The sequence below is a fragment of the Mycteria americana genome, chromosome 9, assembly GCF_035582795.1.
Source record: "Mycteria americana isolate JAX WOST 10 ecotype Jacksonville Zoo and Gardens chromosome 9, USCA_MyAme_1.0, whole genome shotgun sequence".
Taxonomy (NCBI): Eukaryota; Metazoa; Chordata; class Aves; order Ciconiiformes; family Ciconiidae; genus Mycteria; species Mycteria americana.
The window spans coordinates 8,841,253-8,855,980 of NC_134373.1; positions in this window are offsets into that span (position 1 = coordinate 8,841,253).

Below are 14,728 nucleotides of genomic sequence, written 5' to 3' on the forward strand. Positions count from 1 at the left end.
AGAAATGACAGGTTTTGAAAACTCAGAGGTTTTATAAAATAGAAAGTACTGGGGGGGGGGGGGGGGGGGCAGGGAGATTAGTACACAGATATTCCCCCCCCCCAAAAAAAAAAAGCACTATACTGGGAAAGACACACTGAAAGGTTTTTGTCTTTTTTCTTAAACAACATCAGACTTCAGCTCTGTGGAAAAACAAGTGCAAGTTGAGTAGAGAGATATATATGCATGTTGTTTCAAAAGCACTGGCTGCATCCAAGCCTGGTATTGTGTTATGGTGTCAGCAACACTTAAGTGTGGCTTTAAAGGTAAGAAAGAAATCCCAATATTTGTTAGTGTGGGTTTTTAAACTTCACACTTCTTGTGAAAGTAAAGTGCTTTACTGGAAAATAACCAGGTATGAACAAGAGACAATTTAGATGCAACTCAGCATATAAAGCTGCACTTTAGTTTTGTGTTCAGGCAGTAGAGCAGCGTGTTAGGAATCTTTGTCAAGAAAAGATATAGTTGTTAGAGATATGTTTCCTAACCTTTGTCTTTACTATATTTGTTTTGCTTTACACACGAGATTGAATGTACTGGGATAACAAAGAGTCCTCACTTTGTAGTTTTGTGTGTATGTTTTTTCTACTCAAGTAGGAAATACATTTCTGGCTAAGTTTTACTACAACTAGTAGGCACATTCTGAACAGCCTTTTTCAAAATGTCTTCTGAAAGATACTGCAGTTACAACAATGAAGAATTCAAAGGGAAAGCTGCAACTCATCTGTCTGTGCCTGCTTTGGAATGCTTTATTTTTAAAACGGTTGTTTTCTGCTGTTCCTTTATTTTTTTTTTTAACCTTGTGTATCTCAGTGGCCATGAAAGTTCTCCATATTTACTGTAATGCCCTAAGTCAAATCTGATTTTTTTTGTCTTCTGCTTCTTCCTTCTAAAGGCTTCTTTATAAGGATTTTTTTATTCTTTATCAGAAAGATTTGACAAAAAGAACAGAGAAAGCGATTGAACTTGATGTCATTATTTCAGTTACATGATAAATACAACAGGTAATAAAATACCTCTGCAACATGTAGAGGTTAGTGTTCAATAACTCTGGGGTGCCTCATGCATCATGACAGGACAGCGCTTCTCAGGGAAGGGGTCACAGCTTTATTTGGGCTGAGGGACAGACCATGCAAGGGGGGAATTGCTTACTTCCAAAATTTTCCACTCAGACAAGCAGTCAGATAAATGAGGACCTGAAACTTCAGCAGCTCTGGAAAGCATTATAAAAACAAATAGAAAGGCAAGGCAGCAGGATTTGAATGATATGCTGCTTCCCTATGACACGACTCAGATGTTGCTCTAAATGCAGAGGAGAGGTGACCAGTAATTTTAACCCACTGGTTCCAGTCAAGCTTAGTTCCACAGAGACTGAAAATCCCTGCTATGCACTGGTATTTCATGGCCCCAGCCTGGTCACTAGTAAACAGCAGCTCCAAAACATGCCCCGGTCTTCGGTGGGCAGACTTGGCAGGAAAGCTACGTTAAAGGCTGGTATTACTAAACAGTGGTGGCTATATTTTTTTCAGTTGTTCAAGAACAGGGAAAAAGTAAGAACTGCAAATTGTGCAGTGTGTTTTAGCATCACCTGGATCTTTGTATTTCACGTGTGTTTCTGCCTAACAATCATTTGGCTGTCTGACCTTGGGGGAGCCTCTTTCAGATATCTGTCTGCCAAATCCCAGTATGCAATGAGCCTTTTAAAACATGCGGTAACAGCCAGAATTAGAATCAGCAGAGAACAGGACAGAGGAAAACAACAACAATTTGAAATATAACTTAGGGAACTTCAACAGATCTTCTAGTCCACCCTCCTGCCCTGAAGCAGAGTAACTGAGGTATACTTATTCCTGACAGATATGTAAACCTCTTGACAAAATTCATGCTATGATCTATGTATGTAATCTGTTCAATGCTTACCTATCCTGACAGTCACAGTTTTTCCTAATAAAAGTAATCTTTCTTTCCAGCAAAATTTCTGTTCTATTCTTCCACATTTGTTGTAAACTTCTTTGATAACAATCTTTAGAAGAAAATGAAAGCATGCTACTCTGTTTCCTTTAAACAAAAAATCACCTCCTTTAACCTTTCATTTTTGCTTTTCTCTAGGCCCTTAGAAGCATCAGAATGATCCTCAATACCTTCTTTGGGCTAATTGCTTACACATCAAGTATTGTTCTGACTAATTTATTATAATTTCAAGGGCAAATTTTGTCAGGGTCATTTAATACTGATAAATGTTTCTGGATAGTCCTAAAGCCTGTTCTTTCTCTGTTCCAGCTTGTATTCCATGTTGATCAGCTTTATTATCTGCCGCAGTCTTTTCTGGGGATGGCAGAGGCAAAGGTGGCAATTTATACCTCAGCTAACACCGCAGCGTTACACAGCAAACACCGCTTCAGGTGCAGAATCTCTGCAGGGCAGCATTCTCTGTGGATACCCAGTTTGGATCAAACAGCGCAGGCATTAGTTTTGGCCTCTGCACAGCATTTCTTTGGGGAGTTAAGTAGTAGATTATAATCATGTAAACTGGAATTTAGCCAGGGCAGCAGGGTCACTCACCTCTAAGGTTGCAAAAGACATTTAAAGAATACCTTGAACAGCTCAGGATTTTAACTACTTTACTAACTTAGCACATAAAGGGGAGAACTTGTCACAACAGAGTATCTTCACAAGAAATCATTATCAGATGGCAGAAATCATGAATGAAATTTGTGTTACTGTAAAGCAACTCAGCAGGAAATCCTGACTCTTCAGAAATCATTGACAAAGCACCCCTTGACTTTATAGTCTAGGGTCACAAAGACATATAACCAACAACACAGTAAAGTACTAAATCTTAAAATACTGCTACAAACAGTGCTCTGAGTGGTATGTTTGGTTTGGAAGTGAATGTAGTCCAAGCTACTTATAAAGAACTTCTTAATATTGTTCATAATGCACCAAATGAAGCCCTTTAGGCAAATAACATAATGTGGCCATAAGGAAGAGTTACCACACAGCTCTGGGAATGTGCGCATCAGCAGTTTCTGAGGTTGCAGGTTTCTCAAACACTTTGAATGCGTAAGCGGCCACCATGGAAAGAAGCATTCCCACCTTCCAGCTAACATCTGCTGCTTGCTTCTACATCACCTGTACCAACACAAGCTGTCACAGCCTTTGTGGGGAACTAGGCTGGAGGAAAAAAAAATCTGGCTTACAACAAAACCAGATAATACACAAATAAATAGTTTAGGATGTTCACAGAACTACAGCCAAGTTCCACTGAGAACAGGGAAGGACTTATCTTCAAGCAGTTTTTGTATGCTCAGATGAGGTTTTAATGTTATACACTCCAAATCCCACTCTCTTCTCACAGAGCCTGTCCTTGTGCTAGGAGAGCCACAGCCACACCTAGAGCATTCCCGAGAGGCGTTTGTTTGATGTGATACACGAGACACTGCAGCTCCGATGCAGCAGCTCTCGGTTTCCCCTTACACCCTCTTCCTCCTCTCCCAAACTAATGGGCTAAATAAACAAACAAACTTCAAATAAAGCAGTGGCCTGCAGTTCAAAGAAAATACTTCTAGCTTGATACTAGCATGGCATTAAACTGTTGAGGGGGAATCTTTTCTTAGCTTCTAAAACAAAATCAGTTAAAGAATTACGAGTTTTTTTAACATGTAATGAAGTATCATTACTGGAGCCATGACCTTCGTCCTCTATTGACCTTCACAGATACAGCTGTGTTGCTAAGAATTAGGCTTATCTTCCAAGAACAGACACTGCAGCCATAAACTCATCTAATTTCTTCACAAGAGCAGGAACAAAAGAATAGGTTTTGAGATAGAAGGTACTACCCAGAAAAGCAAGATTTTTTTTTTCCCCGATTTTTCAAAATGGCTTTCTTATACTGCTAACTCCTTTATGTTAAAATAGCACAGAATTTAAATTATCTCAGCCATAAAGCTGGTTAGCTGTTTCTGTTATTGATGCCTCAACTTCTGTTTGTTTGCAGTGCTACTTAGTTTATTATGTTTTTAGATTTGAGACTGTGATCAAAGCTTCAGAGATCTTGGCTATTTTATTTCCTTTAGTGACCAAAGGAGTTTTCATTTCTTCCTCAAACCGGTAAAACAAGCCAACAAACAAACTCCCTAACATTATCTGAGATGTCATCTCTTTCATTTTTAGCCACCTACTTTACAAATAATAAAGAAAAAGTAACTTGGCACTCCTGTAAAGTTTGTTACTCAAAGGCAACATGCAATTTTCACCAACAAAGTCAAATGCTTCTGCAATGAAAGGTTTTGTTCAGGTTAAGTTTCCTCTGTGCTTTGAGCTTCCCTGCGGCCCTGCTTGTCTCTTGCATTTGGTTCTAGTTCTTCTAAGGAAGAAATAAGGGGGAAAGCAGAGAGATCTTTCACAGTCCTCTTACTTTCCCACTTTGAAAATTAAGCTTAATGTAACAAGAAGTTCAGGGGATTCATTATAATTATGTTAAATATCACTTCCCAGTATGAAAGACAACTAAAAGATCAAAGACCTGACTTGGAAGAAGAATCAGAGTGGGTTTGTCACCTTCTGCTACATGTATTGCGACCGATCAAGAGCATGCGCTCTGTTGCGATCACGACTGCAAAGTCAATGAAGTGGAAGTCGCAAAGTGCATCACTTTAGTCTCCTTATTTTTCACATGAACTGACAGAGGCTGCAGATTGCTCTATTTCCCATGTCAGTTCAAAATCAAAGAAGGTCAAATATTTAAAGTATAAACAAAAGTAAGAAGGAATGCATATACTCTTAGTACAAAGAAACTATTTAAACCCTGAAATATCCCATACTGAAAAGAGCCCTTTTTTGCTTGGCATAGTGCAAACTAAAGCTGGATTTCTGAGAACTATCGCATATGCTAGGAAAGGAAAATTTTCATAGTGCTTGCTCCATTGGTCAGTACAGTATGTTATTTCTGGACTGCATGTTCCGCAAGTGGACTCGGGATACAGTGACAGTTTATCTTTCCTTTTCTATGTGAAATCCACTAGCTGATCTCAAAGATTAAATGGAAAGAAAAACTCACATCACTTGCAAAATAAAAAACCACTTCTAAATCAGCTGGTTTAGATGAAGCCAGAAAACCACCCTGAGCGCACATCAGTGCAAATCACCTGGAAGCAATAAATATTATTTCCAGTTAACCAGCAAAGAATGTTCCAAAAACATTTCAACTTTGAATAATGCATTGTAAGTAGAACTACTTACAAAACAGTTAAAGATGGGCTGGGATATACAAATAGTGAAGGTTTCCTGCTGCCCTTCTCAGCTCAGTAATAAAACAAGCCATTTACATAGTTGAGGCAAAACAATCCAATAGACCCCGCAGCAATGCTGCAAAGACATATATTATATCTATCTATATAATAGAACCGTGCTCAAGATCTCAACTTAAAGATGGCTACCAGTTCAAATATGGACATTTGAAGAGAGAGCTGCCTATGTACAAGAAAAAAATATTCAGAAGTTCTCAAGCATTTTTTTGTACCACATACAACTCCATGATGCAGAGTACAGAAATCCTACATTCAGAGAAATATATTTTAAGCAGTTTATATGCTTAACTCTGTTCGTCAAGCAAGAATGAATCTGTAGAGACTGACAGGCACCTGCACAGGCACCTGCAAAAGTAGTATCACCAACAGAAGGAACAGCAAAGGCGAACTGACACACACAAAAAAGAGAAACATGCCTAAAAGCTTTAGGAAACAGAAAAGAAAAAGGTTCTATGCACAGCACAGTGTTGCTAGTTTTCCCATTATTTTGTGGCTTTGGGCTTCACTTGATCTCCAAAGGCTACTTTTCATCTACCTGGAGCATCCATGTCTCTCTTCCATATGAATTCTCTGGTGCTGAGCCACAGACTCCTCTTCAGCGGGACACTCATGGTGACTCTCCTCTTATCAACCGCTCATCTCAATTAACTTTCTGTAGTGTAACCTCTCATCCCAACAGGGTTAAAACTGACCAAAGGGTTCAAAAGTTATTTGGAAGGGGAGGGGAGGGGAGACACACACAGAGAAATTGCAGGAAGTTTCATTTTTCTAATGGAACCAACCTAGAAATCAATTCTCTCCTTTTGTGTAACTCTCTACTAGTCAATCATGCCAAGTCGGAGAGGCGGCTGCTGTGCCTTTCCCCTGGACTCGCGCACTTGGCCACCTGCCGTACTGGGCGATGGAAAGTGATCCGGATGATCATGCACTAATGCACAGGGACCAGAAGCCCACATCAAGACCCCGCTGACCTATGGACTTTAAAATATATTCAACAAAAAGAAACCCAACAAATTCAGTCTAGATCATAGTTTCTAAGTAACAATGATTAGGAAAAGTAGAAAAGAGGCTTCCTGCAGCCATGTGAAATGGACTTGAAAACTTACTAAAATTTTGTAATCATTTTATTGCAGACATTCAGATTACTATAAAGATGTTCAACCAGAGACAACGCAAAAACTTTACAAGTACAACACAGCAGATCATGCCATAGAAAACAACACTATATAACAGATCAGGTTTGACTGTGGGCAACAATTGCTTTTTTTTTTTTTCTTAAAGGAAAATTTCTATTGGTGTAAGGCTCTAGGTTCTGTGAATTTGGAGCAAGCTATTAAGAAGATAATTAAAACAACAACAACAGAGATCAAAACAGATGAAAGTAACTGGACAGCAGATGCTAAAGAGCACTCTTACAGCAGAACTTTGAGACTTCAGTAAATCTGCAAGAAATAACTATCAGGTCTATAATCCTCCAATTGATAATCACAGGAATAAAAATCAAAACAAACAAGGGTCTTAAAAAAAAAAAGAAAAAGGAAGAGCCTTACAGAGGAGTAAAGGGTTTCCAAAGGAAGATATAGATAGCATCTAGGAACTGTTGTTTTTTGTTTCTGTTTTAATTTCCACATATAATCAAGCTCTGGCCATCATGTCTGTGGCACTCGTAATTGAAGTGCAGTTTGCTTTTGCACAAGCAAAGCCCTGGCAGGAATCGTGAACTGCTGTTGTTTTCAAAGCATGCACGCTTTTCCCATTCACAAGTACTTGCTGATCAGACAAAATACTATAGACATGAAGCATTCACAGCTACTTGGTATCTGTCATGATGTGGAACAAGCCATTGTGCTATGTTTAATGTGCTAAATATTCACTAACAAGAAAACAGAATTGAGTCATAGAAGTAGGCTACTTTCATTAAGAAATCTGAACCATATGGTTGTTTTAGACTTTTTAAAAAAGATTCAAGAGTTACTAAGAAACCACATCTAGACTAATGCAAACACAGCTCTGATCTAAATAAAGTATAAAATATGAACAGCTTGACAGACCTCAGGAAAACTAAATCTTTTTATGAGCAATTTGTTATAATTTTTTCTCCATAGGCAAAAAATCTGTCCACTTAACAATAAGGATTAGGTTAATTTTCTTAACATTTTACTGAAATAATCACTTTGATTGTAATTTTCTTTTAAGTTTCATAATAGCTGTAGGCTCAGATCTATAGAATGTAGTAAGAATGAAATCAGCAGGGTTCCACAGAAATGATCTCAGAATCTTGAGGTGTTGTTATTTCTCAAGAAATTAGAAGAATAAGGAATTTCATAGTAAACATTCCATTTAAAATGATAAATTGAAAAGTCTACCTTTTTATTAGATCCAGTCAACATTAATTATTTCTTAAGTAGAATCTGAGAGGTACAAAGCAGCTTTATTTTTATCCTGAGTTCATTTTCCAAATTCAATTTGACTATTCGTTAATGAGATCACACTGCAGAGAAAGAGATGTGAAGCAACCCATTGTGCAGGTTTGCTAATCCTGTATTTACTACTTGCTCAAACTACCAAAAAGGTTAGGCATTTCATGTTCATAAAAGAAAAATTAGCATAAAATGAAGGAAATATATATTTAAAGAAAGAAAAACTAGAATATTAGAAAGCTTTGGAAAAACTTGAACAATTGGGAAATGCTGAAGTGCCCTGTAGGAAGGTGTTATTGAGAGAGATTCGAAGGAATTGGGTATTTCTGGTGCTATTTTCCGTAAACCAATAGTGAAATAGGGCTACATTGTGCATATTTCAGATCAGAAGGGTTGAAAGGCACAGGCAAATATGATGTTGGTCCAAGTCTGTCGAGGGAAAAAGGTTACCATTGCTTCTTCTGACTAGGTGACGCCTGCCTCGTGCTATGAGGGGTGGCTGCTGCTTAAATACAGCCCAGCTGTCACCCGGGGCAAAGGGGGGTTTGGGCATGGTCGCTGACACAAGCAGAGATGAGAGTCAAAAGCAAATTTGTTGGGTTTTTATACTCAGGGTCTTGCAGGCCCAATACATATTCCAGATACGGCACAGAGGGGACCCTGTGAACATATTTGTCTGTGCGTTTTGCTGTTACACTCACAGATACAAGATCCGTCTTACAAGCTATTATTGGAAGCTCAGTTTTATTCATTTTACAGCTTCAAGAGTAAGTTACAAACCAGAAGGCAACAACTTCAGAAAAAAACACCCAAACAAAACCCAAGCCAATTTCCCATCCACATGTTGTCCCCCCCAGTCCCTGCCCCCAGTTTGGAGAGCAAGAATATTTGTCATTTGAGATTATGGGCTTTGAAGAAATAAGTTTGTCAACCCAATGTGTTTCGTTTGCTCACTCCATGAGTCCCTCATGAAAGGAGTAAAAACCAAACAAACATATGAAACAGCTGTGTTTGCATTTAAACAAACATTAATTGATTGGAGTAATGAGTAACCTCAAAAATAGTTGAGAAAGTTCATAGCATCCTTCAAATATTTGTAGACTATTAGAATTTAACTAATTTAATTATGTATGTAACCTTTTATTACAACAGTATCTGGAAACAAGGAGAGGAAGGCACACCACATTTGTACATCTAAGTATAATGGACAGAAATAAAAGACGAAATGCAAGTTAAATACTTTGAAAAGTTTTCTTGATGGTAAATCTACCTTCAGCCTCAAGTTTCCAGAGGACACCGTTCAGTTACACTTCTGCTCCTTCAAGAGAAAAGAGAGGAAAAATATTGTAGAAGTAACCTGACAGCTGTGTGTCTGGCTTACTCCATTACTCCACCTCCTGCAAATCTACCGATACATCCAATAGATAGATGAGCAGATGTTAGTATTTACAGCATATTCTCTTTAGAGAAACATGACAAGTCCTATCCAATAGCTTAGAGAAGGTATGCAGACACTGTCTGGAGCCCCAAGAATGGTTGGAAGGAAACACAGCACCCATTACTAATATAACACTATCTCATGGCTGTGCTCAACTGGAGAAAATGAAAAGAGGAAAAGAAAGGAAGAACACATTTTAGACATGCATAGTACATCTTTAAAGGAATTTGACATATCAATGGTATATTCCATAGAACAAGACAAGGATTTCTTACCATATCCTTTAACAAGTGTCATTCCTGGGACGTCAGATATCACTGCTTAGACAGATTTTGCTAACCACTAAAGTTTAACTTTCCGTTAAACTCTTTCAATAGCGTATATTGTTGCACTCTGAAAACAACTGGTCATTTTGAAAGAGGCAACTTTTAGGACTATTGTTTTTTTAATTCATCTACTTTTCTGAACATCTTAGCCAAAAGAAGTTACTAGGAAACTGTCTTCTATTTATTTACCTTAAATTTCATCCCTATAATTAATTTATAATCCTACAATACTTGAGCCACTTATTTCTGACTTTCTTCTATGGAAATCATAATTAACGTAAAGGGATTCTTTAAGCACTCCATAAATACAAGACAGGGCACTGTTCCACAGCAAAGAATCTATTTTCTTTCAGTATTTTGCCTTGTCTGTATTTTAAGCAATATCAACTCCCAGCTGTGTGCTAACAAGAGAAATCGGGGAACTGTCTGCAATGCACCAATATGCCCAGAATCCACTGAGCTATATGGCAGGCAAGTCCAAAACATGTATCTCATTAATCAATACCATGTTTCTGGACTGTACACTTATTTGCTGAATAACTTCCACTGCTATTTAGAAAATAAAGTAGGTAATCAGAACCAGATGATATACACAGGACATTTATGATTTGTTTGGTTTAATTTTTCTAAAACTCTGGAGCAGATGCTGTTATTTAAAAGGATAAAAAGGAAGCAATTCTAATCAAATTTAGCTTGCAATGATGGTAGTTTAGTACACTGTATAAGTAATTCCCCCCAAATTAAGCCTTGACTGTAGACACAAAGCTGTACGTGCAGGGAACGCACAGCAGTAGACCGAGGGACACTGCTAATTAACTAAATCTAGTCAGAGAAACTCTTCGCTTTGCCAGACATTTAAAGTTGTTCCTACAATACTAGATGTTGTTCTAGTGTATTGATTTTTACCAATCCAAATAAGATATAAATCTTTCTCAGACTTTCTCTGTTCAGAACTTTAATATCATTAAAGTTACAAACTAAAAGACCCAGTCCTTCCACATGAGTTAAAGCACAAAGTTAGACTAATTTAATTTTTTGGGACAATTCACATGTATTAGAAATTACTTACATGCATGTTCGCAAAAAATCAAAGACTTCTAGAGCCCTTTGGAGAGTAGGAAATGGAGGTAGGAGAGGAGGCAGAAACTTCATGTAAAGGAGGTAGGCACCACATGTTCTTAATGAGCTTCTGGTTTTCCAGCACCCCATAAGTTGAAGAGGTTCCAAAAGATTAAGCATGTGCTACCAGTCTATTAAGTTTAATGACATTCTTTACCTCCCCAAAGACTTGAGTTCCTAGATCTACCAAAAAAAAAAGGTTACTCCGACACCAATTCAGCTACTTGTGCATACATCCATGTTTAAGATTACAGACAAACCCACTGAAGCCCATGAAATCCCTCAGATGGAGAAGTTGGGCAGACAGTACCCTTTTGCTAAGCAAAAGTCTCAACTGAACAAACATATACATGATCTTTCTGGGTTCATGCTTGTAGCTTATAGTAACAATTCAAGGTAATCAGGCATGTAATTATATTTGTACTTTGTATCTTTCTATTTCTTAAGGTTGGGTGGCTTAAAAGAATTTACAGCTTTGAAATAACGGTGCGTATCTATAGATGCTTTTTCACATTTTCCATTATAAATATACCTCTCTATCTCTATGCACATGGAATGTATCCTGGTGTGGTAACATCTAGAGCCAGTTCTGAGAGTCATGAAAGATATAGATTACCTCATGTCCCTGGGCTGCACTGTCTCCAAATAAGACGCACATTATCTAACACACTGACTCAGCACCAGTGGTTATCTACTGCAGTACCTCCTAAACAAGGAGCTAAGACCTGTAAATGCAGTGGGAAACCCAAACCATTTAATTCTAAGAGAGGGCTCATACCCAGAAATGATATCATGCGTCCACAAACCCAAAAGTGAGGTTGCCACCAAAAGGATAAGGACTCTTGCTCCATGGCACTGAAATCATGTGTAATTTGGTATTAGCTTTCTGCATCCTTGCATCCTTTGGGAAGCTAGCACAAAATGTCACTAGACAGTATTTCAGCAGTCAAGGAATTTGTGAAACATCAGCAGTTATGAACGATTAAAAAAAAAAAAAAAAACCACAACACCAAAAAACCCCCTCTCTGAAAAATCTCGGTTTGTGCCAGGGACTTACTGAAGACTTGTTTCTTGGGATCATTTGGGAAACCATCAGCATTACTGCACAATTTGAGGCTTCTCTGCTAGAAAAGTTAAGGATCCTGCTGAGAAACTTTTTTCAGGTATCATACTGTTGAAAAGCTTTTAAACCTACAGCCTTTTAAGAAAGATGGGGAAAAAAATATTCTGTATTTAGGTAAAGGATTAGGGATATGTGCAATGAGAGAGGCATCTTGTACTGGGTGACAAAGGCCTCTTACTGCATATCCAGTTGGAGGTACCTATATTCAAAAAAGCAATAATACCTCCAAGTACACTGGTGATGTTTCAATATATACGTTTTTCACTTTCACTTCTGGAAAAACTAAAGCAATCCCAGTTTATGATCACAGACTCAGAAAATATAAAAATAGTGCCAGAATCAAATTATCATGTAAAATTAGACAGTTTCAAGGCCTGATAGATCCCGAAGATTAAAGCTAAAAGCATGATTCCACAACTATTTATGCTACCGAGAATGCTCATCTCACATGGGAAAAATAATATTACTGTGGACAGTACACCAAAGCATTTAGAGTCTACTTTAATATTTTGTAGTTTTTAATTTCTCACACATGGTTTTTAAATTTATATTTTTCCATATGAAATAATTTTTCTTTTAGTAAATCAAAGCTGAAAACCACGCCAAACTTTGCCTTAATCCCAAGAATATATTCTCCAGATCAAAATCGTATGATTTCAGGGTCATTTTTATTCCTTAAATGTTACTTCAGAAACATCTGGTCATTGAACCAGTCACAAGTCATGGCACTTCTCTCCTGCTACCAGTACCTAACCCGATGAGAAAGCTGACACAGCAAATATACTGCGGCTTGGATCGTTTACAAAAGGGGATCTTTCATGCTTAGCAATCTTCACAGTTGTGCAGAGAAAGGACAGTTTGACTAACCACAAAAAACAAAACAACTATTGAGTAACGCACTGTCTTCATTTTAGTGCTCTCACGTCCAGTTTTTAATGTGTTTTTCAGCTTTTCCTTTAAGTTTTCATACACCGTTTCTTTAAGTATTCTGCCAAAGAATGAACCACCCAGTAGATAAAATAAGGGAACTGTTTTTGTACTTTCACTGGAATATATTCCCACAAAGACCTCCAGGGCTGCAGAAAGGACCAAACCAAGAAACAAAAGCAATCTGTAATCATTTACTTACCACAAAGCATACCTTGCGCTCTGTGGCCTCATTCTGCTGAAGCATCTTTTAGACTGTCTCAAAGTGCAACCTGTGTTCTAGATAAAATCTATTTCTATAAAAAGAACTATAAAATATCTGAGATGAAGAAAGCATGAAGTATGCCTCTCACTGAGTGCTTTTATTTTCCATTTGTGATCTATGGCCAACTATATCACTGAAGAAAAAAATATACATTTTTCCTATTAAAAAAATATGCCTATACCAAGGATTTTATACCACGTTTGAATTCCAAAGAGCGAAGACATTCGGAGATTAGCAACATGCACATCTCTTTTCATACTGACAAACTGCAACTTGGTTAGATTAGTCACAAAAGTAGCTTTAGAGTCTTTGGAGCCAATATGAAACAGGAAAAGTATTTCCTTCCTCTAATTCCTGAGAGCTGACTTCCTTCATGAGATGAGCTATATTTCACATGGCTGGGTGTGGAAGCAGCTCTCCTGCTCTCGGCCACACCACGTAGCCATCCCGACAGAAAATACATTGTGGAGGAGAAAAGGAGGAAAAAAAAAAAAAAAAAGTAGAACATGCAAATTCACCCTGTCCTGCTGGAGGAGAACAAGGGAGTGATGACTTCCATTAGGCTCTGCTTGCCTGAGACCATTTTAACTTCCAAGTTTTTCTGCCCCTTACTATGCAAATTAGCCCTCAGACAGATAGAGCCACTAAGGAGCTTGACACGTGGGAGAATCGGACTATGCATTGGGGTTAATGGAGTTCATGTTACTCCCCTTGGCTTTGACTCCAGCAACTCTGGCAGTCTGAACATATAAGTCAGGCTGACGGCAGACAGAGATGTCTAAGAGCAACTGAAGAGATAAGAAGAAAGCACAATGTCTAAATTGGACTCCTTAGACACTTCATTTTTATTTCTCTTTAAGACTCCCCTCTCAGGCTGGCCTGGAAAGAAATGCATCTTGCTGAAGAATTGAGGGTCTGTAAGTAGAAAAAGAAAACATGGAGGTTTAAAGTAAAAATATAAAATAGAAGTGTTAACAGTACTGTGTAACAAGTAGTTAGCCACCAAGAAGAGACATTTGGTTGTTACACCTGACTGGGATTCTGCCTGAGATGGAGGTTTGGGGCTGAGGTTTCCTGGTTCTGAGGGGAGCCTTTGCCCATCTAAGTCACACAGCCAGGAAGATAAAGTTATTTATCTGCAAGACCGTACATCTCTGCTCTTGCTGTTACCGGTCTAACAGCAGCCTGGAAAGCAAAATACTTTTGCTACCTCAGCTCCTGGCCACAAGGAACTAGAGTATGAAAGAAAACGATTTTTGCCTTAGCTTTGTTCTTGAACCTAACCAGGACCTAACCCCATTTAAAAAACATCAAGTCTAAAGAACATTTTAATAAAGGGTTATAGTAGAGGTCAATATAATACTGAAAAGCAATTACACTCATGTTTTTCAAGAAGCTGTATGCCTCCATAGGGAAAGAACTACAAACATAATGGCTCGAACGGATAGTTTAGTGTGAATGCATTACAAAATTGAAGCCATTTTAACCTTTTCAGGAAAGAGAAACAACATTCAGTTCACAGAGGTTTTGGACTGAGTGTGAATTTCAAAAGCAAAATGTTCACCACTGCCTTTCTGCAAATAATCTGCAGCACCAGCAATTTTCACTGACAGAATTGAGAGTCCCACGGTACAGGACGGTCACATTACCGCCGTGGCAAAGGCTGCACACGGTTACACCAAGTGATCACAGACAAGGCTTTGAGCTATTCTATGATTCAATCAGCATGAAGGTAGTAATATTACTGTTCACATTTTTTACT